The sequence below is a fragment of the Leopardus geoffroyi genome, chromosome B1, assembly GCF_018350155.1.
Source record: "Leopardus geoffroyi isolate Oge1 chromosome B1, O.geoffroyi_Oge1_pat1.0, whole genome shotgun sequence".
In the NCBI taxonomy this organism is placed as follows: Eukaryota; Metazoa; Chordata; class Mammalia; order Carnivora; family Felidae; genus Leopardus; species Leopardus geoffroyi.
Window position 1 is genome coordinate 4,052,186 of NC_059327.1, and position 25,318 is coordinate 4,077,503.

Below are 25,318 nucleotides of genomic sequence, written 5' to 3' on the forward strand. Positions count from 1 at the left end.
GGCCGCCTACGCAAACTAATCCGCCCACCGCGGGAGATGAATTGACCACACAGAATTTCTTCTCACTCTCATCACTTGGACATTCTGGATAAAATAAAATAATATCGTATTTGTTACCAGCCGAGTTCACAATCAAGACAGAGGAAGTCTTAGCTGGTAAAAATGGAGAGGCAGCTCAGAATGGCAGAGTTGGGGGCTGCGGAAGGGAGCTGAGGCTGTAGGTGCCAAGGCATGCCATAATGTGGAGCGATGGTCTCAAGTCACTTAAAGCGGCCCTGGTCTCTAGACTGGACCTAGAATAACTCTTTCCATAGATGTGGGAAGTGGCAGCAGGGTAGTTCCTTGGCTGCAGGTAGAGAACAAACACTCCTCACAGAGAGGCCTATGCCGGGGCTGGGTAGGACTGTGACGTCCAAATTCAAAGGTGTTTCTTGAAGCAGAGACCCAAAAGCGAGAAGTAAATGAGGAAACTTGCCAGGAACCCACGGATATGTGAACACCCAGCAAAAAGAAATATTTTAGCCAGGCAAGAGATATCCCACTGTTTAAGTTACAGGTGGCAAGTATAGCAAATGCCCTGCTGCAGGTGAACCCCCAGTCACGATCTGACCACAGGAGAAAAGAAACGGCCAGGCGGCGAGCCAGGAGATGGGGACATAAAGATAATGTCCACTCAGGCCACAAACAAAAACACAAATTAAAAGTAACAGAAAGTGCGGGGTGTCTGGGTGGCTCAGTCAGTTGAGCGTCCAATTCTTGGTCTTGGCTCAGGTCATGATCTCATGGTTTGTGGGTTCAAGCCCCACATCAGTCCCTGTGCTGACAGTGCAGAGCCTGCTTGGGATTTTCTCTCTCTCCCTCCCTCCCTCTCTCTCTCTCTCTGTCCCTTCCCTGCTCACGTTCTCTCTCTCAAAAATAAATGAACATTTAAAAATAAGTAAATAAAAATAAAAATAACAGAAAGCCCTAAGTAAAAGTTTAAAACATATATACTTGAATTGCCAAAACCTTGAAAAACTAGAAATCCCAAGAATAGAGTCTTCTAAGAAAATAACAGATTGGTTTAGAGATTCTAGTAATAAAAACATGGTTCATTACAAAAAAATATCATTGGATAGCTTGAATAGGCATCTAAGCCAACTTGAAAAATTGTGATCTGGAAAATTTGAGGAAAGCCCACAAAAATACAGCACGGGAAGACCATGAGAATGAAAATACGTATATATGTTAAATATGTTAGGAGTCATGGAGAATAAAATGAGGAATTTCAAAATATATGTAATAAAAGGGCCAGGGGAAAATTGAGGGGAGGAAATCTTTAAAGACAAAATGGCTAAAAAAGAATGTGTGTAACTAGAAAGCGGCCCCTGCTCTTATATTGGAGGACTCGCTCAGATCCTGGTGCCATTGGCCATGCCTTTGGATGGAAACATGAATAGCATGTAAGGTGATGGGCAAATGTGACTTAGGTGTACGGGTCAGTGGACCACAAGGAAAGAAAACTGAGGAAAAGCATGGAATTCCATTTCAGAAAACAAGCTCATTTAAATAACATGGTATTGTAAGATAAATCTTTGGGAAATGGATGAAATTCTGAACAATCTTTGTAAAAATGGCCCTGTTATTAATTATGGTTCAAAAGTCAAACGAAGTAAAAGACGCACGTCCTGCTACCAAATGAGATGGCCAAAATAATTGTATTTATCAAACGATGCTCGCTGAACACATTTTCTGTTAATCCTACAAGTGGAAGGCCAAAGAAAACTTTTGTTTTGACTATTACTGAGAACTTGTAGCACAAATTTTCAGGAGATTAAAGGTAAGTGGCTTTGTTCTAGTATCACTTATTCTTAGATAAAAGGATGCTCAGTACTAGCTGCATTTTTTCAAAAAAAAGGTATGAATAGTACTTGTTATTTCTGTAAAGCACAATTGCCTTCCAGAGAAACTATTTTTGGGACAACCATCCTGAAAAAGGTATAATAGAAAAATTTGATAGTTTTTCAACAAAGGACAGAAAAGAGCGGAAAAAAAATGTTGGTACTAAATTTGAAACACCCCTTTAGAAAATATTTTCACAATAGGAAGGGCCATTAATACAGCTATGACTGCTGTAGGTAGCGTGTTTTTTTTTTTTTTTTTTTCCTTTTTCTCTTTTAATTCCAGTAGACTCTGAGCCTAGGAACAATTTCAAAAGAATTCTCCTGGAATTTTCATCAAAAGATCCTCGCTCCATTAAAAGAAAATCACAGGTCCAAAATGGCGTCACTTAGCCCAAGTCACCAAACACAGGCTAATCCCGAACCTAACTGCAGTTTTGACTTTCCCCAGGAATGTAGTATTAATGGAACTGTCAGCATCAGTGAGGTAAGCTATCACATGGGCTCTCTCCATCCACCAAAAGAAAGAAGATGAGGTCTTAGGCAGGATAAGAACCCCTGCCCTCCCTCCTAAGGGAAGGTGACCTTTCCTGAAGTAATCCTTTCTTTTCTTTTGCTAATAAATTCTTATCTCACCCTCTTTCTTTGAAAAAACTTTCACTTTGTAGACTGCTCAGAGCATCTCTCCACTGGCCAGATGTGATGCTTGCCCAATTTATGCATAGCTTAATAAAGCCAATTAGACCTTCACATTTACTTTATTAAATTGTGTTTTCAACACCCTCTCAGAGGACAGTATTCAAACATCGAAGGAAGCACCTTGACTGGAGGAGTTTTGTTCCGTATTGGTAATTATTATGTCAACAAGATGGTGCTCCTACAAGGACCGATAGCTGGTTTGTTAGGTGCCTAATGTGGGAAAAGGCACCAGGCTTGGTGTTTTACATATTCATCTCACTGGAGGTAAAACTGGCAGCTCAAGTCAGTGATTTAAAATATGTGATTTACTAAAAATACTACAAAGGGCATTTTGTCACGAGAAATTCTATAAAAGACATGTTAAGAGCCATGAAGAAGAAATTACTAACCCCCTTGGTTGGAGGTCATTGAATGGGACTGGCCATTATGGAAGTTGGTGTCACAGACCACTGAGTCTCTTCTGTTTCATTTCCTTGGGCTCCACTGTCTATGAATGCATTAGTCCTTGACCTCCACTCACGATTTAGCAGTACAGCATTATTATTCAAAATCGGTTGAGGACGCCACTAAGCGGAAGTGCTCTTGAGTGTAGGAACATCATTTTATGTTGGTCCGTTCCAACCACTCTTTTCTGATATTTAAAAGCCTTTGGTGAATATACGGCACAAGAGAAATGGCCTAAAAATTTCTAAGTTAGAAACACAAAGGGAGGATTACAAGACTGGCATCTCTCACTGTGGACTGCCAATTTCTTTTCTTCCATGTCAGTGCAGAGAGATTTGCCATCTGCCCAAACAGAGTGAAAAAGAGTGAGGCAGAAGTGAACAGAAAGAAAGGCTTTGAGACACTAAGATATTTGGAACTGGTAATTATCTATTTTTTTACGAGAAGATATGCAGATTTTCTTTAACTAGGCAGTTAGTAAAAATTGCACAGTTGGATAATAATGACCATCTACTTTTTTTCTCTATTTTAACTTGTAATGTGAAATGTGCTTTATTTCTCCCTTTCTTTCGGGACTGTTAAGCTTTGTTCCAGGGCTAAGTTGGGTACATGACCATACAGCTGAAGTTTTTATTTCAGAGACCCTAATCTGGATAGATATTAACAGATACCAGTATGGGTGTATGAGAGAACACAATTCCCCCAAACTGTGCTTGATCTACATGTGAGGTTCGCAGAAACAGAGTAAAATTTCCTGCAAGGATGATTCTGCAGGCATTAGCGGCAGTCATATCAGGCTGCCTTGACTACATGGTGTGATTTTAGGGATACTGAGAAAGTTCTTCTGCCAAAATTGGTCCCTCCTGCACCTCAAATGCCCACCATTAAAGTCATTCATTTGAGTTAAGAAAATTGCCAGTAAGACCTCTATTAAAATGCAAATGTGTTCCCTGGGTGGGGAAACACATTAAATCATTATCAGCCATTAACACTTTAGACCAAATTAGTTTCAGATTTATTAGCCAATTACTCAAAGTACAGGGGGAACGCCATGCAGGAGAGGTTAGTTTAAGTTGGTTTGGAGAGAACTGGGAGAAGAACCATCCAGCGAGGTCTTGCAAGGGATTTCAGTCTTTTCATTATTCAGTAGTCTTTGAAAAAATGAAACGATATGTAACATTCTCACATCAAAATATCAAAAAGTAGAGGGGCAGCTGGCTGGCTCAGCCGGTAGAGCTGCGACTCTTGACCTCGGGATGGTGGGTTTGAGCTCCACATTGGGTGTAGAGATTACTTAAAAATAAAATCTTTTTTTTAAAATATCAAAAAGTAGAACTGCTCCCAAGAGAACATAGTTTCAGGACCTAGAGTAGTAAGTGACCTTGTCCTCCACACTCCTGCCACACTGTACCTCCAGTGCGGTTCCTGACACAGCTCCAAAATCCCGCGTTTCTGAGACCCAGATTTTGGAAACTGTTAAATCAGGACATGTATTCTAGCCTCCATGCTTTCTCCTGCCCTCTTTTCCCTATGTACAGAAGTACAGTGGAAACCAGAGTTGGAGCTGGAGGGAGGCACTTGGAAAACCAGCTCCCCTGGGTGGCAAACACCCAACTCCACGAGTCCAGTACAACGACTGGCTCTCCTATCACTCTGCTACATCCCCACCAGTCAGGAAAACATATAGACACAACCTAAATGAGTATCTATACCCTGTTTTCTCTTCGAGGCCATCCTTGATGTTCATTTCAAGCCTAACCAAATGGTGAAGGTGTTGCTTCAAAAAAAAAGCTTCAAATCTCCGTAGGAGCATCTTTGTCCCCAGAATAGCTGAGAAACAGTTTCAAGAAGAAAGAACAGATGGAAAAGAACCCCCGTGGCTACTGGATCAGGCCACCCTTGACCTACCTTGGCATCTTGCTAAAGTCTACACTCCTCCGTGAACTCGTAAGAAATGCAGATCCTTGGACAGTGGAGGCTGTGATCTTCAGAATCAAGCAGAATGATCCTACCATAAACTAGGTAGCCGGCCAGTACTTGATCAATTTCTGAATTCAAAGTATCCTCAGGAAGGAAATCTAGATCATTCGTGCATTGCCACCAAAGTCTGGTGGTGAAGGATTAGGCAAATTAGTGCATATCATATAAACATACATAACATGTGCACGTTAAGAAATGTGTATAGAGTGAAAGACAAGAAAAGGAATAAAAAAAAGAACAGAAAGAAAGAAATAGCAATTCTAAGTCAAAGTACTAGGGTGGGTGCTTTTATATACATCTTCTTGTAGTTTGCTTTCATATAATTTAAATATTTCCAGTGTAATTCTTATGTCATCCCGGGAACTGTTATTTGAAAAAGTCCAGCAAAATGATCCAATCTTCACACCACTTATAGCTCAGTTCCAAAAGCCAATACAATGAATATAACGCTAACTATGCCTTAGTGATTTTGCTCTTTTACAGGGAAAAAAAAGAGGAAATGTGATATACGTCTAAGCGTTTTCGTGGATTTGAGTTCATAAGCTAAACCGGGTTAGTCGTGAAAAAGGCTAAGAGTTCATCAGAGCCAACTTGGTATCACTCCTGGATGGTGTTTACAAAGAATATCACAAATTCACAAAGGAAGTTGGAAAGCGATGTTGAACACTGAATATAGAAAAAACTTAAAACAAATACCTTTGTTCTCCTCTCTTTTCTATTCACTCCCATTCGCCTAACCATCTCAGCTGCTTCACAGCTTTACATACCATGTATCAACTGACGATCCCCAAATTCACATCTCCAACCCAGAGTTCCCCTTCCACATCCAAGCATCTCCCTTACAGTTTCATGAGGATGTGTCACAGGCCTCTAAAGCTTAACATGTAGCAAAAGGAGCTCTTGATTTTTTTCTTTTTCAAAATCATTCTTAATTAGGGCAATTTTATCCTTCTGGGTGCCTAATTCATCCACCCTGGGACCTTCCTTAGCCCCTCTCTTTCTCTCACACAAATCCAAATTGTCAAGAACTACCCTCCAAAGGAACGCATCTAACCTGCTCCAGCCAAGTCATCAGAAATATTCCTTAGATTATGGTGGGAGCTTCTTAAGGGGCATCCTTGTTTCTGCCTTGGTTCCTGTAGAGTCCATTCTTGACGCAACAGCTAAAACCATGTTGAAAATCATTCTTGCAGAATGTAAATCAGATCATGTGGCACTTATGCTTAAACTCATGAGTGCTCCTGAGAAGAGACTGGGGTCGATTAAAAGCCAACAAGTAGCAAAGAAATGGGCCTATTCCGGGCATGGGAGTCAGCTGAATGTGCCTCAACAGAGAGCTACCTGACGGGTCACACTCAGGTCTCATGTTGGCTGAGTGTTTGCCAGCAGCTAAGGAGATTCACCCTTCTCCCTCCCTTTTGCCAAAAGCCATCCACCTGCCTGTGTACCTAGAGAGGGCACTAGGAGGGAAGATCTTCTGACTGATGAGCATTGGTTTTCTTTTTTTTTAAGAGAAGATAAGCATTTCTCAAGTGACTAATCTGGAATAAATCATATTTCAACTATGTTTGACATTTTAGATATATTTCTATTACTTATCATTCTTATTTTTACCATTAACTCTTGGGTAAGAGGTTATATATTTAGGAGGAAGACAATATAAGCTATATAAAAGAATAAACATTATTTTTCTCATGCTTATCTGTGTTAAAAGGTGAAACATCATTAAATACCTGACATAATGTCTCGTTGATTAATGAGTTACTTTTTTATTTTGTCTTTATGATTCAATGATGTCAAGAATAAGTGTGATGTAAAAAATGGCATTAAAATGAATGCCAGTTGAATATTAAAAGCAAAAGTTTAGAAAATGTATATTTGAAATGTATATATGGTATGATACATGTGACATTTATGTGTGTTTTATATGAATATATATGATTTTTTATTTCATGCTCATTATTATGTTAAAAAATTGGGATGGCTTTGGTCAGGTTGGCAAAGTCTAGGAAATTAAAGAAGAATATTTAAAATTAGCAGTATTTGAGAGAAAAATTACCCCGTATAAACAAAGACATATTAAATGATCATTTAAATGATTATATTTCCAGTTATAAATCTCTATAGTAAATAACTTTTCACTTGACTAAGTTTTCTTTGAATGTAAAATGATAAATATAATGAAAGAACATGAGTTCTGATACGCACGTACATATTTATTTCACTTACTCATCTATCTATTTGGGGGTTCTTCTCCCCCACCTAATTATTTCCTTAATTTCTTCAAAATCAACTTCAGCAAGTCCTTGAAGGAACCATGAATATGAAGTCCTCGGCACATAATAATCAATAATGTTAACTGTACTATTAGCATGGCTGCTGTCACCTACCCCCATACAATGGCCCCATTTCCACATGTCTTTCCAAATGTATTTTCTCCTTTCTTTAAGACAATTTTGGATTGTCAAATACCTCAGCCATTGACAAAATAGATTCATTTATGTTGAATTGGAAGAGAGCCTGTGGAAGGAACTATGTGGAATAATCATAAAATGGGATAGAAAAGTCACAAAGAGCTTCCCTTTCAAGGTCTGGGGATGCCCCTTCTTCCCACTTACCCCAACTTTCAAATAGTTTATCATAAATACAGGATACTTTTCCTGTCTGTTTGACACATGTGTTTTATCTGTGCCAATCACAGAAATAAAACTTCAACACTTATACAATAAAATATACAACATTTTAAAATGTAGGAGAACCAGTATATTGAGTGGGACTTTTTCTTTTCTCTCATTTTTAATTTATTAGAGACAGAGAGAGAGAGAGACAGCAGAGGAGAGAGGTGGAGAGAGACAGAGAGAGAGAGAGAGAGAGAGAGAGACAGAGAGACAGAGAAAATCTTTTTTTTTTTTAATTTTTTTTTCAACGTTTATTTATTTTTGGGACAGAGAGAGACAGAGCATGAACGGGGGAGGGGCAGAGAGAGAGGGAGACACAGAATCGGAAACAGGCTCCAGGCTCCGAGCCATCAGCCCAGAGCCTGACGCGGGGCTCGAACTCACGGACCGCGAGATCGTGACCTGGCTGAAGTCGGACGCTCAACCGACTGCGCCACCCAGGCGCCCCGAGAGAGAGAAAATCTTAAGCAGGGTCCCCACCCAGTGTGGAGCCCAACGTGGGGTTCAATCCCACAAGCATAAGATTATGACCTGAGCTGAAATCAAGAGTCAGACGCTTAACCGACTGAGCCACTCAGTCATCCCTGGTACTTTTTCTTAAATTTATACTTGGAAAATAAAACTTACAACCTTGAAGGCAATTTTGCTGTTATTAACTACAAGGTTTTTAGATTTTCACAATACTTCAACATCCATTACCTACATTTAATCATTTTCACTTGACTAATACATTTCAATCACAGGCATTAAGTCAATTTACTATATTCTCGTAGCAAATGTGTAGTAGAGGTCTCCTGAATCTACGGTCTATTCAGAATTTGAAGAAAGAAAGAATTTGAAGAAAGTCTATTCAGAATTTTAAGTTCCAAATCAGTTTGCAAATTACAGCCGTACTCACCATGATTTAATTCTGTGGTTTTGGGGCGCCTGGGTGGCGCAGTCGGTTAAGCGTCCGACTTCAGCCAGGTCACGATCTCGCGGTCCGTGAGTTCGAGCCCCGCATCGGGCTCTGGGCTGATGGCTCAGAGCCTGGAGCCTGTTTCCGATTCTGTGTCTCCCTCTCTCTCTGCCCCTCCCCCGTTCACGCTCTGTCTCTCTCTGTCCCAAAAATAAACAAACGTTGAAAAAACAATAATAATAATAATAATTCTGTGGTTTTGAGGGAAAAAAATCTCCAGATATTTCACGCACGATGCAGCGTAGCCATATTCAGTGAAATGCCGATTACCACTACGGGTTGCTGCCCTACTGAATCAGATAAAAGTATTGCGATATAGCTAAAAGCTTTACGTAGATGTATTTCTGTTCTTAATCACTATAATGTAGACAGTTTGATAAATAAGGTTGTCTCTTGTGCTTTTTCTACTTTAGGAGGCTGTGTATTTCACAGATGACACACACAATCAACTCCACTGGGTTGAGCTCTAAGGATTATTTTTTACCATAGACCTTTTTTTTCCTCCCCATGTGGTTTTCGGAAAATTAACTAAAACTAAGGCCTAAGGAAGTAAGGATGGAATGAAAAAGTCAGTGTCTTGCTTTCCTTGTGCCATTTTCAGACTTCTCTTAGCAACTAATGAACTAGAAAGAACCAAATCTTGTGTATACATAGATTGGAATTAAATCTCTAGGAAAGTGGGATAAAATTGGCATTTAGATTTTTTTTTTTAATTAAATTTATTTATTTACTTTGAGAGAGAGAGAGTGTGTGCATGAGCAGGGGAGGGGCAGAGAGAGTAAAGAGAGAGGGAGAGAATCCCAAGCAGGCTCCACGCTGTCAGCCCAGAGCCTGAGTCAGGCCTTGAACTCACGGACCATGAGGTCATGACCTGACCCGATATCAAGAATAGTTTGCTTAACTGAAGGAGCCACCCAGGAGCCCCTAGATGTTTAAAATAGGATTTAATAAGTCAAAAAATAAACTTAGTTTAATTATGACTCAGTGACAACTGTGACTTCTGGTGAAAATAGTTGCTGGAGACAGACTTTTCTTTTCTCTTTATTCCTGAATATCATATAAAATCAATGAGAAAAAATGTCCTCTTCTACTCCTGAAACCAACATTGCACTGTATATTAAGTAAAATTTAAGGAAAAAAAAGACAAAATATTCTCACCCTTTCTTCTCTTGACCTCAAAATGGGAAAATACACTGAAGAATGAGATAATTTCAAGTCATGCATACAGAAATGAAGAGAAGTGCCCCGAAGTGGCAAGTCTAAGAAATGTACACACACACACACACACACACACACACAGCGCATCCGGGAAGCAAAATACGTGTATTTCAGTAGTGGTGAAGAAGTTTCGGTGGAGGGAGAGGTTGGTTAGCGAATTTCCTTTGCTTCAGAAGAGGCTGACTGAGTGACCCAAAAAATGACACCGAGAAGCCACGCCTGGAAGAATCAGTCCATGTAGTGAGAGAAAAAAGTCTTTTCTCCGCGGAAAATCCTAACACCCGGAAGCCTGACCACCCCATGTCTCCTCTCACACCAGGAATCACCTGGCGTTCATAAGTCCAAGAATATTCAGCACTTTCTTACTCGGTTATCAGTAATAAATAGGTACTGGCACTCAGTGCGGTAGTCCCCCCTTCCCCAGGGTGTGACTTTCCACAGCCTCAGGTGTCGCGGTCACCCACTGTCCAGAATCAGGTGCACCTCCTCCTGAGTACAGTCAGGAGGTCACGAGTCACTCACCCCATGTCACCTCATCGTGCAGGCGGCTTGTCACCCCACATCAGCACAAGAAGAAGAAGGGGGAGCGAGGGACAACAAGGTATCTTGACAGAGAGGGACCACATCCACATAGCTTTTATTACAGTCCCTGTTATAATCACTGTATTGTATTATTACGTGTTGTTAATCTCTTACTGTGCCTAATGCAGAAATTAAACTTTCTTACACGTACGTTGTACAGGAAAAACAAACACGGTATACACAGGCTTCAGTACAACCCACAGATTCCTACGTGCCCTGGGGCTCTCGGAACATATACGCCTCCGATAAGAGAATCATGCTGTAGTATAATTAAAAGGGTGGGAAAGAGCAGTAGAGTGTATAAACTTGACTGCATTAAGGAAAAGTGTATATGATTATGTCTCGTATTATGAAAACTCCACAGTTATTTTTACTGAGGAACAGAAACAGAACGGACAAAGAAGATGTGGTTTATATACACAACGGAACACTACTTGGCAATGAGAGAGAATGAAATCCTGCCAGTTGCAGCAACATGGATGGAACTGGAAGGTATGATGCCGAGTGAAATAAGTCAGTCAGAGAAGGACAGGTGCCATATGTTTTCACTCATATGTGGATCTTGAGAAACTTAACAGAAGACCACGGGGGAGGGGGAGGGGGGAAAATAGTTTCAAACAGAGAGGGAGGGAGGCAAGCCCTAAGAGTCTCTTAAATACAGAGAACAAATTGAGGGTTGATGGGGGGTGAGGGAGAGAAGGGAGTGGGTGTTGGACACTGAGGAGGGCACCTGTTGGGATGAGCACTGGGTGTTGTATGGAAGCGATGAACCACGAGAATCTACCCCAAAAACCAAGAGCACGCTTTACACACTGTATGTTCGCCCGTGTGACAACAAATCATATGTTAAAAAATTAAAAAAAAAAACAGGAACAAGGCAAAGATTGCTAATACTTCTCGTATCACTTAATATTTTACAGGAATTAATGGCTATGTTAAAATATAAATAAATAAAATGTATAAACCACGAAAAAGAGGAGACAAAGAGGTGTCACTAGTTGCTTATGATATGACTACATACCAGAAAGTCAAACGAAATCAATTTAAAAAAAAAGTTGCTACACACTAAGGAAAAAATTCAGTAAGACAACAGAAACTAACTACAAAATAATTATTAACTTTCATGTAAAAAAAGCCACAACCGGTAAACGATTTTCATGGAAGAAGAGATTCCATTTACTACACCAACAAAAACTTAAAATGGGAGGAGATAAACTTAACAACAAATATTCAAGAAGAAATTTAAGAAACCTTTTTAAAACAGTCCTGAAAGACACTGCAACATTAAGTGAATGAAAAGCCGTATGTTTAGAAGCTATATGTATATACTTTTTATATTTTTTTAACGTTATTTATTTCTGACACAGAGACAGAGTGAGAGCAGGGGAGGGGCAGAGAGAGAGAGGGAGACACAGAATCCAAAGCAGGCTCCAGGCTCTGAGCTGTCAGCACAGAGCCCGACGCGGGGCTCGAACCCACGAACCGTGAAATCATGACCTGAGCCAAAATTGGACGCTTAACCGACTGAGCCACCCAGGTGCCCCATACATGATTTTATAAAAGAAAGATGTTCACCACATATTGATATTTAAAATAACTTTAAGACATGGTGTTATAAGAAAACAACATAATAAAGAGGAAGTTCACACTATGTTCTCATTTGTGAAAACAGAGGAAGAGCTAGAATACTGAAAAAACAAGCGGCTTGTTTTTATGCACAAAGAATCTCTGGTGGATGAACAAGAAACTAATGACATTAATATCCCAGAGAAGAGTGTGGGAGAGACAGCAGAGGCAGACGAGGGAGGCTTTACGCAACACACATTTTCAAATTATAAATTTCCTATGTTGTGCCTGTGACCTCCATGACTAAATAAATACATTTTAGTAAGAGATAATGGTGTCCTGACACTATTCTCCTTCTCTCTCTCCCCCATGTCTCTCTCCCTCCCCCTTCTCTCTCTCCCTCTCTCTGTTTCTCTCCCTTTCTCTTTCCCTCTGTCTCTCCCTCCTCCCTCTCTTTCTCTCTCCATCTCTCTCACTCTCTCTGTGCGTCACTCTCTCTTCCTCTCCTCACTCTCTCTCTTTGTTTCTTTCCCTCTGTCATTCTCTTCCTCTCTCTCTCTCCCCCTCCCTCCCCTCCTCATGATTTTCACTGTACTAGAAATGTTCTTAAAAGACTCTGTCATTTATTGGTTCATTTCTCCTGAAACTGGGCCTTTCATTTCCTTCAAATGTTTTATAACTAAATTGTTCTTAAAAAAATCTATTTTAATGACCAACTTCCTTAAAAATTTTCAAGAATTATGGAATGATGGCCAACGTATTACAGAATTCAGAGAGGAGAAGCCTCCCGACGGGCAAGGTAAATACAAACTTGGCTCCCTTTCCCACTTTACTCAAAAGCTACATGTCCATTTACTCTGTACTCCCAGATGGGAGTAATTTGATTTATGAATTTTAGTAAAAGCTAGGGTGTTTTAAATTGCTTAAAGCATTCGCAATATGCATTTGTGATTTTGAAAGGGTAAATTACTATTTCCCTTTGAGACCGTGAACTGTTGCCTTTCACTTTCATAAATAAAATTTTATCTCATTAAAGTGGTAGACAGCACTGACAAGGACGCCTTATATAAGTCTCGTGTATATACATTCAACTCCGATTTGACTGATTTTACCAATTGTTGATAGCTACCAACGCCTCCACTTAAGATTTCTCTCTTCTATATTTTACCTGCAAAATAATAAGCTGTTCTTATTGAATTTAAATGCTTACTTACAGATCATTAAACCTTTTAAGGGAAGGATTCCTGTGGTGAGCTTTATAAAATAAAAATTCCTTTACAACATGAAACATCACCTCTTCGTTTATGGTTTGAGACTTTTGTATTTTGGGTTCTCAAAGTCAGTGGGTACATAGACATATTTAAAAGGGAAATTTGAGGGGTGCCTGGGTGGCTCAGTCGGTTGGGCGTCCAACTTCAGCTCAGCTCATGATCTCACGGTCTGTGAGTTCGAGCCCCGTGTCGGGCTCTGTGCTGACAGCTCAGAGCCTGGAGCCTGCTTGGGATTCTGTGTCTCCCTCTCCCTCTGCCCCTCCCTTGCTCACGCTCTGACTCTCTCTCTGTCTTTCAAGAATAAATAAACGTTAAAAAATGTTTAAAGGGAAATTTGATCTTTTGCTGTGTTTTGGTAATGAATATATATTAGCATAATGGTCTTAGCAAATCTGGAGAGCTTTCACAAACATCATAGAAAGAAATTCTGTAAGACTGCTTCTTCTCTAAACAAAGTCTATTTCACCAGAATAATACAGTGTAATATATTGCCTTAAAGAAAGTGTGAGGAATGAGACACAATGCAAAGCTAGCAGCTATTACTTCTCATTCGAAGTGTAATATTAAAATATCTTCTTAATGTTTAAAAAATTGAAGTTTTGTAAGATCATCTTGGCCAATATTTTATGATTTAGAATTCCATTAAAAGGTATAGGGAACCAGGGCACCTGGGCGGCTCTGTCGGTTGAGCGTCTGGCTCTTTTTTGTTGTTTAATATTAAAAAAAAATTTTTTTTTTTGAGAGAGAGAGAGAGAGAGAGAGAGGGAGGGAGGGAGAGATAAAGAGCCAGAGAATCCCAAGCAGGCTCTACACTGTCAGTGCAGAGCCCGACACAGGGCTTGAACTCATGAATAGTGTGATCATGCCCTGGGCTGAAATCACCAGTTGGTCACATACCCAACTGAGCCACCCAGGTGCCCTGAGCATCTGACTCTTGGTTTTGGCTCAGGTAATAATCCCAGGGTTGTGGGATGGGGCCCTGTGTTGGGCTCCGCACTGAAAATGGAACCTTCTTGGTATTCTCTCTCTCTCTCCCTCTCCCCTCTCTCTCACTCTCATGCTCTTCCTAAAATAAATAATTGTTTTTAAAAAATAAGTAAAGTATGGGACACCCAGGTGGCTCAGTCAGTTAAGTGTCTGATTCTTGATTTCAGCTTGGGTCATGATCTCATGGTTCATGGGATCGAACCTTGCATCAGGCTCTGTGCTGTCAGCTTGGGATTCTCTCTCTCTCTCTCTCTCTCTCTCTCTCTCTCTCAAAATAAATAAACATGAAACAAAAAGTTAATAAGGGCCATTATGAAATAGTAGAAAGAATCCTTAGACCCAAACAGAACACCAAGATTCTAGTGTCATCTATGGCACTGACATACCTACTCACAGTGATCAAACGTCCTAACTTCCATAAACCTGTGACTCACCGTCTTTTAGGTCCCCCCTCCCCTGGCTACTTAACAGAAAGACGACAGCTGATCCCTGAGCAATATGGATTTAGGGCCTCTGATGTGGGTGCAATTGGAATCCTCATATAATTTGATTCCTCCAAAACTTAACTACTAACAGCCTACAATTGACCAGAAGCCTTACTGATAATAGTCAATTAAACATATTCTGTACATTAGATGTAATATATACTGATTGTTACAATAAGGTAAACTAGAAAAAAAATATTTAAAAATAATAAAGAGGAAAACATTTACAGCACTGAAGTATATTTATAAAAAAAAAAAATCCACCTGTAAGTGGCCTTGTGCAATTCAAACCTATGTTGTTCAAGGTTAACTGTATTTTTACTTGAACTGAATTTAAGTATATAGCTATTCTTGGGTTTATGGGTTCATTTATAAAACCATGATATAATAAACCTCTCAAGATTAACATGAGAGCTAAATAGGGAGCATGAGGAAGATGATGGAAACTCACCAATGCAATTCAACAATAAAAAGTCCTTGAAGCACAAATCTTATCAAGTGATGCTATTGAAATCGAGGTAATCTATCACAAACATGTGAACAAATTAAGCATAACAGTATTTTCCTTATCCATGTATCTCTACGATTAAAGTCATGTTCAACATATTAAATGAAGAAATAGATAAATTTGATCTCTTCATTATATAATAAGTTTCGGTATTTGATTAATAGAAACATTCTCTTTTTATTCTACTGGTTCATGAGGGGCAAGGATACTAACGAATCAACTATTATCCAACGGAAACAAATATATCCCTGACTATCATGATTCACATAGACTTTGATCCATTTTGAAATATATAAGTTATTTGCAGATAAAATATGGTGTGGTGTATTTAATACGCATACTACTTTTAATTTGATCCAAAGCAAAGTAGCTATACATAGCAATTCCTCCTGATCACATACACTTGCAGACTAAGTCAAATTCAATGAAAATGCATTTTGGACTACAGTTTAGAGTCACTATATTCTGCTTCCATTACAACTTGCTAGGATTGCTGACTCTTCTGTATTATACTCTGAATGGGGCAGAATTTTCCAAACCAGATCTAATACTTACAAACGTTTATCTTCCTTCCTTGGAGGAACGCTAGACTACAGGGTGTACAAACCCAAAGAGAATAGGAATAATAGTCGCAATATCTCATTGCACTTTTCAATGAAAAAAAGAACAAAGAAAACCTTCCTAGCTTGAATGCAATCAATTAGCTCATCTTCAAAGGAAAACACTGGCAGCCTTTAGTCACGAAAACAACATGAATGAACTTCTACTTGAATATTTTGGAAATATTTATTTTCTTCAACCTCTTTTGAGGCATTTAACTTATAAATACTACTAGTGTGGTACTACTTTAGAAATCTCAGCAAAAAAAAAAAAAAAAAAAAAAAAAAAAAAAAAAAAGATTCATCCCGTATTAAACACCATGACCTAATATACCCTATTTTGTATGTATACCCAGCTGATCTTTTCAGATTCAAGGTCAGCAGGGTTTTAGTAGAGTGGTAAGGGATCGTTTCTCTTTACTTTTGGCATTACAAGAGAGTCAGGGAGATACAGTAGTGCCCTATCTTGCACAACATTATTGATCTCCTTTCAGCGAAGGGCAGAGGTCAGCTTTCTCTCTGGAGACTTATACCTATGACTCGTACACCCAACACCATTAAAACCTATTTGAGTACATTAGTGGAAATGGAATCTATTATATGGTCTCATGGGAAACCCACTAAGGAAGTAATACAGTTTTATGTAGATGGCTACTTTTAAAGACATTTTAGGCAATTTTCATGCCAGGCCTTAACCTCATTCTCACCGGCTAACTGGGGATAATCCAATTACGACATCTATGATTCCCAAGATTGAGAGTCACAGTAGGGCTGGATCTCTTCCCAAGAGGGAGAATGGCTAAATTCATGAAAGCCTGTCATCATTTCTGGAAACACAGAGTTTAGTGTTGTAGAGCAGGGGAGTATGTAAAATACACTTTATCCTCTGAATCAAGTCACAAAAGGTGATTACTTACATTCTGTTTTATTTTACAGGATCTCTGCCCCATGGGGTGGGATGAATTTTCTTTAGTCTAAAATAAACTCTTAGTAGTGCAAATTTTATCAAAAAAGAGAAGAAAGTTTAAAGCAAATAATACTTGATTTGGCAGTTTTGCTTAGCTAATAGTCGCATGTCTGTGTCCATTTTTACCATGTCTTTGTGTAATTCTGATGAGAACGCCCAAAAGGCACGTACAGTTTGTAATCATCGAAGAATTTTGACAATGCTTGTAAGAATCAGAAACCTGAGTTGAGAGTTTAGAAAAAGCAGTGTCTGCCTTACTGCTGACCCTGTAAGGTGTTGAGACGTGTTCTCCTAGCTTGCCAGGAACAAATCTTCATGGGAAATGTGATTATTCCTATTTATCCAGATGTCTAGTGGCCAGGGGAATAACACTGAACCGTCAGGCTGAGGAATCTGAAGGCCACGCTGTTTACACCAGATACTTAATTGAGTTGGGGGTATTAACGGCAATCAGTGAATCATTTTTATAGTACTTTCGAAGATGGCAAAAAAAAGAATAATCTATCTGCACTTAAGTGAGACTCCACAATTTGGCAACATTATCTCTTCAGAAAAATAAAACAAGAGAAAACATGCATGCTTCAGAAACATTTCCATGATTTCTCTGATGATTACCACCATCTCACAGCAAAATATTTGACCTTGAAGTTGTAAGAATAGGTATTTCAGGTCAGAAAATCAATATCGATGTGTGACCAACTCTTAAGAAGCTATGTCCAAATTATGTGTTGGCATATTTATCATCAAGATCAAGATCACTGCTGATTACATGAAAAGCCAATAAGGTTCATTAAAGTATAAGGATGTATTCTATTTTTCTTACACCGCATTAGGTATACTTTAAAGTAAAATGGGACTGGGGTATATAAATAGTAGATTCAGAAATAATATTCATTTGACATACTTCCAGCTGAGAGTCCTTCTGCATGACAAATAAATATCATTGACAAATAAATATCATTACACTGGGTTTTTATATCTGTGCAGTTATACATATATGCAAAATTTTATTACAGAAGCTAGAGTCAACATACTATATCATGTGATATAATTGCAAAAAATAAAAGTAAATGTGTGTCACCCAGAGACCTAATGAGCTGTATTTTTAAATTAACATTATGGAAACCTCTTCTAAAACAAGATATCTGCATAAAATTAATACATGGCCAGAGTTTTACATTCTTAACACATTTTTGAAGTTAACATATAGCGTATAGACAAAGCGCAGCCTTGTAGTGTCTCAGGCTTATATCTGGTAGCTCAAGGTAGCATATGTATTTTTGAAATCTGACAATAGTATATTTCACTGTTAAAACTCCAAATATAATACGAATGGAAAAGTAACTCTCCATATGAAAAAACAAAGTCAGATGATTAGCACTATAGAAATTATAAGAGTCTACAACTTAAGCCCAAACATTCAGAACGAAAGAGCACGCGCGACGATCTGCGCTGCCTATTCCACAGCCAGAACAGAGAATCTGTGGTTTTCGCTATTTGCAATTCTGACACTTCAAATCAATTGTGTATCTGAAAAGCGTTCTCCATTTTGTGAAGGCATCATTAAAAGTGTAAAGGATGCAAGTAAAGCCAGAGAATGAAGCTAAGCATGATTAGTTTTGAGAATTGGTACAAGTGGTGTAGGGTCATGAATAAATATTCCTGCCGCATAGTTCCGTGACCGAGCCAGATTTATTTATTTAACTGTCTTCTGTCATTTCTCCCTGACCACTGCCGCTGTCAGGATCTTTCTCTTCTATGAAGTCCGAGCTAAATCAATACTGATGATGATGGTGGTGATGATGTCTTTACCTATGAAACCACAGGGACATAAGCTCAGTGCGGCATTTGTTGTTGGGATTCTTTGTTATTTTTTCTACATAGGTCAGAATATACGTAGCTTTGCTAGCTTGTACAAGAGCACACTGTACAAGGGATTTCTATTTTACGGTCCTCCTTTTCAGTAGGTTTCTAGCAATCACTAATGAACCAAGTACCTTGGTTCAGAAGCAACCTGGTGTATATCTCAGATTTCTACTCCTCTAAAGGAGCCTCCTGAAGTGGACACAGCTTAAAGGAGCCTCCTGAAGTGGACACAGCTGAACCTTTTATGTTTGGTATTCTCATAGAAATTCCAACCTCGCTATTGGCACCCAAGAAGAAAATCTCCAATTACCCAAAATAATAGGGCCACAATTTGCCCTGGATTACTTAATTCTTAAGATAAGTTAGGGGCACCTGGGGGGGCTCAGTCGGTTAAGGGTCCAACTTCGGCTCAGGTCATGATCTCATGGTTCATGAATTCGAGCCTCACGTGGAGCTCTGTGCTGACAGCTCAGAGCCTGGAGCCTGCTTCGGATTCTGTATCTTCCTCTCTCTCTGCCCCTTCCCCACTTGCTCTCTCTCTCTCTCTCTCTCAAAAATAAACAAAAAAAAAAAAAAGTTGAGTGATCGTAGAGACACTGATTAGAACCATGTAATTTTCAAGATGTTGCAAAGAGAATTTTAGACCTACAACTTTCTCTACAGTCTTTACTTCTGGCTGTGGTTCTGGGTCCATGTTCTGGGAGAGTTATTTTAACACTCATTCATACATTACAGCCTGCAGCTTCAAGAGAAGTAATGACTGAGAGTTAACTTGGACATTGTAAGCAAGTCATAGGAGCTTCCTTGTAACACTTTTTTTTTTTTTTTTTGGTTGCTGTGTTTGTTCACAGCAGTTCAAGATACTGACAAAGGATTCATAATACGCAGGATACATATACAGTAGACACGCAAAACAGAGATGAGAAAGCACTGTAGATCACTGAGATGGCGTTTAGGCTGGCCATTTGCATGCATGTGGATCAAGACAGAAAGTTGTTCTGTATTACAGGTAGAGAATTTCAGCTGTAGCTTCATCACTGTTATTAGATTCAGGAAGAGCTCTTTTGTGTTTCTACTATTTTTTTTTCCTTCTTTGATCCTTTGTAGAGATAGAGACTAAGTGGGTAGTGTGTTCTTTAAAAAAGAAAAAAAAAGCTTTTCATAGTCCTCAAAGATGGTCATTACAACCAAAAGCTTTCTCTTCAAACAACTAAAAATAGACTCCACCCTTTAGCTCACAGAGCTGGTTTTCATTCTCCAGAGCCTTCTGTTCCTTAAGCTCTTGACGTTGCCCACTTCCTTTTACAAGTGATACCCCCAAGGACAGAGCTTTAATGAGCACCTAAACAATGCCAACCAGAAGGACAGTACTATTTCCATCGCTGACAGGTGAGACTTCTGGGGCTTCTCATCAGTGGCTGCCTACGACTGAAACTCTGGGGTGCGCGTCTAGGCGTCTTCTCTGCCCCATTGTTCTGCTGCCATTGCATTTCAGCTATTCTGGAACTTCCAGTTCTGCTGGGAGCACATTCCCTTCTCCCAGTCCTGCTGTGTAGTAAGAATCACAAGAACACAACTGACCTGGAAATGCCAGTAAATAAGAGACTCTGAAGTATCATGGACTGTCAAGCCATTAAGGGAGTATAAAGACCTGGAACAAATAGGTTTTTATAGTTTCTCCTGAGAACTGTACAGATGCGTGTAGAAGACACACGATGATGAAATAATTGAGATGGAAAACAAGACCCCTATGAGGCATTCTGGAATAACAACAGAAAGTTAGTAACCTAAGTTGTAAGAAGAGTCATTCGAGGTAACACCAGAGCTTTCTATTTGCTGAGTAGGGCAAAGAAGCCACCACAGCCAAGGGACTCCTCCACCAGGAATCTCCTTTATTAATCCACCCTTGGCCCACAGGCTGGATTTACCGATGCTGTCCCTTCTCTCCATAAAATGATCACTCAATGGAACACCTAAACACTTCTGTTCCCAAAGTACGCCAGTGTATGTCAGCCCAGTTTGTGACTGTAATTAAGCAATGTCACTGCATGTTGTAGCGACCTCTGGACTAAGAATGGGAGAGAAAATTTTCATAGAAGAACAATTTTCTACAATGAAAGCTTTGTATGTAAGTACACTCTATGTATAAATTAGGTGTCAGATAATTCTGAAAGATTGGGGGGAAATAAAAAAACATGCAGAAGGACTTGGCACACTCAAGAAGAAATCAAATACCTCATTTTGGTTGTGGTGGTTTTGGCAAGAAAAACAGTACAGAATTCTGATATGCATACCCAGTTTTTGCCTACGACCATGGACATACTAACAACTTCATGTCCATGATCTACCTCCCCCTTGCAATCGAGCTGCCCATCTGAACCACCACTTGACGGTCTGGCAGGCACACCTGACCTGCTCCAACCAGATTCCTGTGTTCTACCTGCATCAACCCACCCCCTCCCCTTTTCGTAACCTCGGTCATTGCTCGCTATTTGGTTCCAGGTACCAAAATTGGGTAAGTATATGTTTTTGGCATATATACCTGCCGATTTTAGAAAACCTAAGCTGGTTAATATTGCCTGGGAAGAAGACACTTCCACATTGATGCTGTACGTAGTTCTATTTGTGACAAGATTTAAATAGGTGCTCAATTAAGATTTCTGAATTTCTTCTGGACAAAAATAACTGGATGGTTTGTTAGCTACTAAAAAAAAAATACTTCAGTTCAAATCACCTAGATACAAAGAGCTGGCATTGACTGAGATTAAAAGAGGAAGGAGGGGTGGTGATTGCAGGTAGAAGAGAGGGAGGGACTTGGATTTGGGCACGTCGACTTGGAAGAAACCATTGGACCTGTCAGACCTCCATGTGGACGTTCAGATGGACAGGTGGATTGCAAGGGGGAAGCAAATCAGGGAGACAGACATTTGGATTTGTGTACGGATGGAACTATGTAGACATCACCTATGAAATGAATATCCATTCAGAAGAGGTGAATATTTGCAAGCAGGGCAAGGAGGAAGTCCAGCACAGGAAACTATAAGTGGTTCATGAGGTAGGGTAAGAAACAGGGGTTTCCAGAGAAAGGAATTGTTAAAAGGAAGAGGAAATTAGAACCCTATCAAATGATGCTGAGAGGGAAGAACATAGGAGGCACAACCAATCATTACATGTGGGTCTGCAGCCATCAGCGATCCACATCAAGGTGGTTCTCCTGGAAATGCCGGAGACAGCACCTGATTGGAGTAGGCGGGAGACAGAAAATCAGAAAATGAAAATGAAAATAAAACAAAATAAAATAAAATAGAATAAAAATAAAATAGAATAAAATAAAATAAAATAAAATAAAATAAAATAATAAAATAAAATAGAATAGAATAGAATAAAATTAAAATTAAATAAATAAAATAAAATAAAATAAAATAAAATAAAATAAAATAAAAAAATAGAGAGAAGCAAGCATCGACAACTTTTTCCAAAGTGCCAGTAGCTTTTTAAAACCTGTGCCTCCTACGTGATTATAGGGAGGAGTTTCATGAATGAGAAACTCATATGCGGGCTTTATGTGTAAGAGGTAATGGAAGTAAACTGTTCCCAAGCAGTCCCAGCGAAGACAGAATGTTCTTCAGTACTAAGCTATTTTCTGAAGTCCTAAGGTGGTATCACCCTGGTCTCACCTTCATCGTCCGAAACCTATACAGCAGTTTTGACATTCTGTATTTTCATATGCTGCATTCTAGGCATGCATCAAGGGGAAAGTCTTGAAAAGTCACTTGTGATACTCAGATCGTGAACGACGTGTGTCAGCAGGCAAGGTGCTACCATGTTCACGTTTTCACCGCCCTCATCATGACCAGAGAGCAGAAGCCGGATGCCATTGTTCTCACTCTTTCTTTCCTCTTTGCAAAGCACTTGAATGTACTTGGATACATTCCCAGGCCATGGAGCGTGGTCATCATGCGGAACAAGCAAGAGATAGAAAATAGAGAGGCAGAAGAAGGAATTTTTCTCCAGAGGAGACTCAGAACAATCCTGGAGATGTTTCATTAACCCAAAGACAAATTAGGTCTGATAGAAATGTCTGAGCTCTATAGACAGGCCTTGGAAGATGAAAACGCACTGAAAGTCAGTGTCTAAATTTGAGAATAAAAAGTAGTTGAGGTAGGTGGGGCAGTTCAAAGAACACCAGAATTACGTGTAAAGGAAGTGTGTTGATGGGGGCTATTCCTGATTTTCCTAGATTCTGTGCACACCTCAAAAAATAAAGGCGGTGATGGCCAATGTGCACCTTAAACAAAGCCCTCCTGAGCTGATTCAGGTTTTCCAGGCATCTCGCAGTGAAGCTAGGATCAGGTTCCTGCTTGTTGTGATGTTACTCATTCAGGAAGCTCTGGAGTTTTATTTCCTAGTTTACCATCATAGGCCCAAGACTCTCATGGAAGAATATGAAGGCTGCATATTCTGGTGACCAATATGGGATCTGTACCTGTTATAAGTTGCTCTTGGGTACTCAGGCTTTGGGTTTACTTATATGAGAATGCGTTGTCCCAGAACAAGGCTTTACATTCCAAAATATTACTGCAAAATTAAAGGTAATTTCTGCTTTAAGTTTTGAAGTTACAATTAGTCCTTCCCAGTTGGTAGCCCCACAAGGCCATGCCCGGGTCATCCTGCCTTTGTTTGGCTTGGGGTCACCCTCTTCATGCCCCAACTCTGTGGAATCCATGTTCTTTTCTAAATGACAGACATACCCTCTGGTCATGAATTGGAATGAGCTTTAGATACTCGCTTTCCCGAACATTCTGGACATTGTATTTTCCATTTTTTTTTTTTTTACCATAGCAAATAGTATCTTTAACCATTTTTAAAATTTACAAATTCACTTGAGGTATTTTGCCTTTGAAAGGGACAAATATCCATTCAGATAAGTCATTATAACATATGTCTAGTTGTTCATTAATTCATTCAGTATGCTTTTTGGTTTTTGTTTTTAATCTTTATTTTTGAGAGAGAGAGAGAGAAACAGAGCAGGAGCAGGGGAGGGCAGAGAGAGAGGGAGACACAGAATCCAAAGTGGCTCCAGGCTCTGAGCTGTCAGCACAGTGCCCGATGCAGCACTTGAACTCATGAACCGCGAGTTCATGACCTGAGCCAAAGTCGGACGCTTAACCGACTGAGCCACCCAGACGCCCCCATTCAGTATGTTTTTAATTTAATGTTTTGATAAGCATGGGGGATAAAAGGGAATACACATCAACCCATCCCTGCCCTCAAGAAGCTTCCCAGCTCCTGGGGGACAGCAGCCTCGTCAACAGGTGGTCTGCGACAATTGGACTATCTGGAAGTGTGGGGGGGGGGGCCTCTGCAGGTTCCCTCTATTTGGGGGTGAAGCGAACTCCAGAGGGGTTCCCCCGATTATGAGGCGTATGCATCATCTTGACACATGGGACTTGAGTACTGCATTGTTTTCTAAACTTTTTTTCTAAGCTAGATTCGTAAATGGCCCCAAAGATACCAACTGCAAGAACCACAAAAACACGGATATTAATAATGACACTCACAATATCAGAGACTAGGCGAGAAGAAGGAGGAGCAGGGAATTTCCCAGCATGCCTACGAAGTGTCTGAAGCTTTCCGTCTCTCGTACGAATCCTTACAACAATGCCACCTGCTTACCTCATTCTAGGCAGGAAGAGTCTCAGATTCACAGACTCCCAGTAATACTGCCCAAAAGCGATAAGCACCAGAACACAGGTAACAACAGATTTATCAGACTCCATAGGCAGGGATCGTCTCCTCCAGCAAACAGTGCAAGACAATTGAAAGGCTCCCTTTTAGATTCTAGAAGTGTCAATGCTAAGTGAAAACACCTTAAGAGCTAACGTATTGAAATTGCCTGGCCCCCCCAGTCTGGGCAGGTAGGCTCCCAGCTCCCATTCTGCCGTGCAAATGTCCAACAGCGAGAGTCTGCAAGCACTTCCTTTCTACAATCTATTAAGTTTTGAATAACTTTGCCAAATCAGTCTTGCAATGCTGCTGGGTTTTATTTGTACTAATGGAAAGTGACCTGTCAGAACTGCACGGCTTTCTGATCACCCTGGGAAACAGAAGACAGTAAATCAAGCCCCCGGGGAATTGCCATCACGTCCGGGCAGCATCGCGGGCCATGTCCTTGCTCTCGCTGAGCGACTCCCCTTGTCGTTTATGTCGTTTTCAGCCGTTGGCATGATAAAAACTGAGCAGCCATTTTACAGCTCTAATTGTGTCCAAATCCTCCAGGATTTAGTAACTTGGGGCAGTAAATAAGCTTGCAACTTCCTTGCAGGCTGGTGGATGTCCACATTCATCTATTGTGCGAACGTTTACAGGGGCCCTAAAACGGCGGAAAACTGGGGGGCAGAAGTCAGTATGGAGACCAACCTAGCAGAGACACGTCTGTTCTCCAGTCTCTAGGTTTTCTAGTCACCTACTTCCAATCTCCACTGTGTTTCTTTGAAGAGAATAAAAACATAATAAATCAAGCCCCCCCCAAATATTTTGAGACAGGCTGAAGTTGGTATTTAAAGTGTAAATTTGAGGCAAGCTAGAATAGAAGACATTTATTCATTTCCTTAAGAAAGAAAGAGAGGG

General features: G+C 39.9%; 1 protein-coding gene across 4 annotated transcripts in view; it reads right to left on the reverse strand.

Moving 5' to 3' along the window:
• The window catches only part of CSMD1 (CUB and Sushi multiple domains 1), a 2,022,178-nt gene that overhangs the window by 1,717,424 nt on the left and 279,436 nt on the right, over positions 1–25,318 (reverse strand). The gene's annotated exons all lie outside the window — the stretch shown is intronic.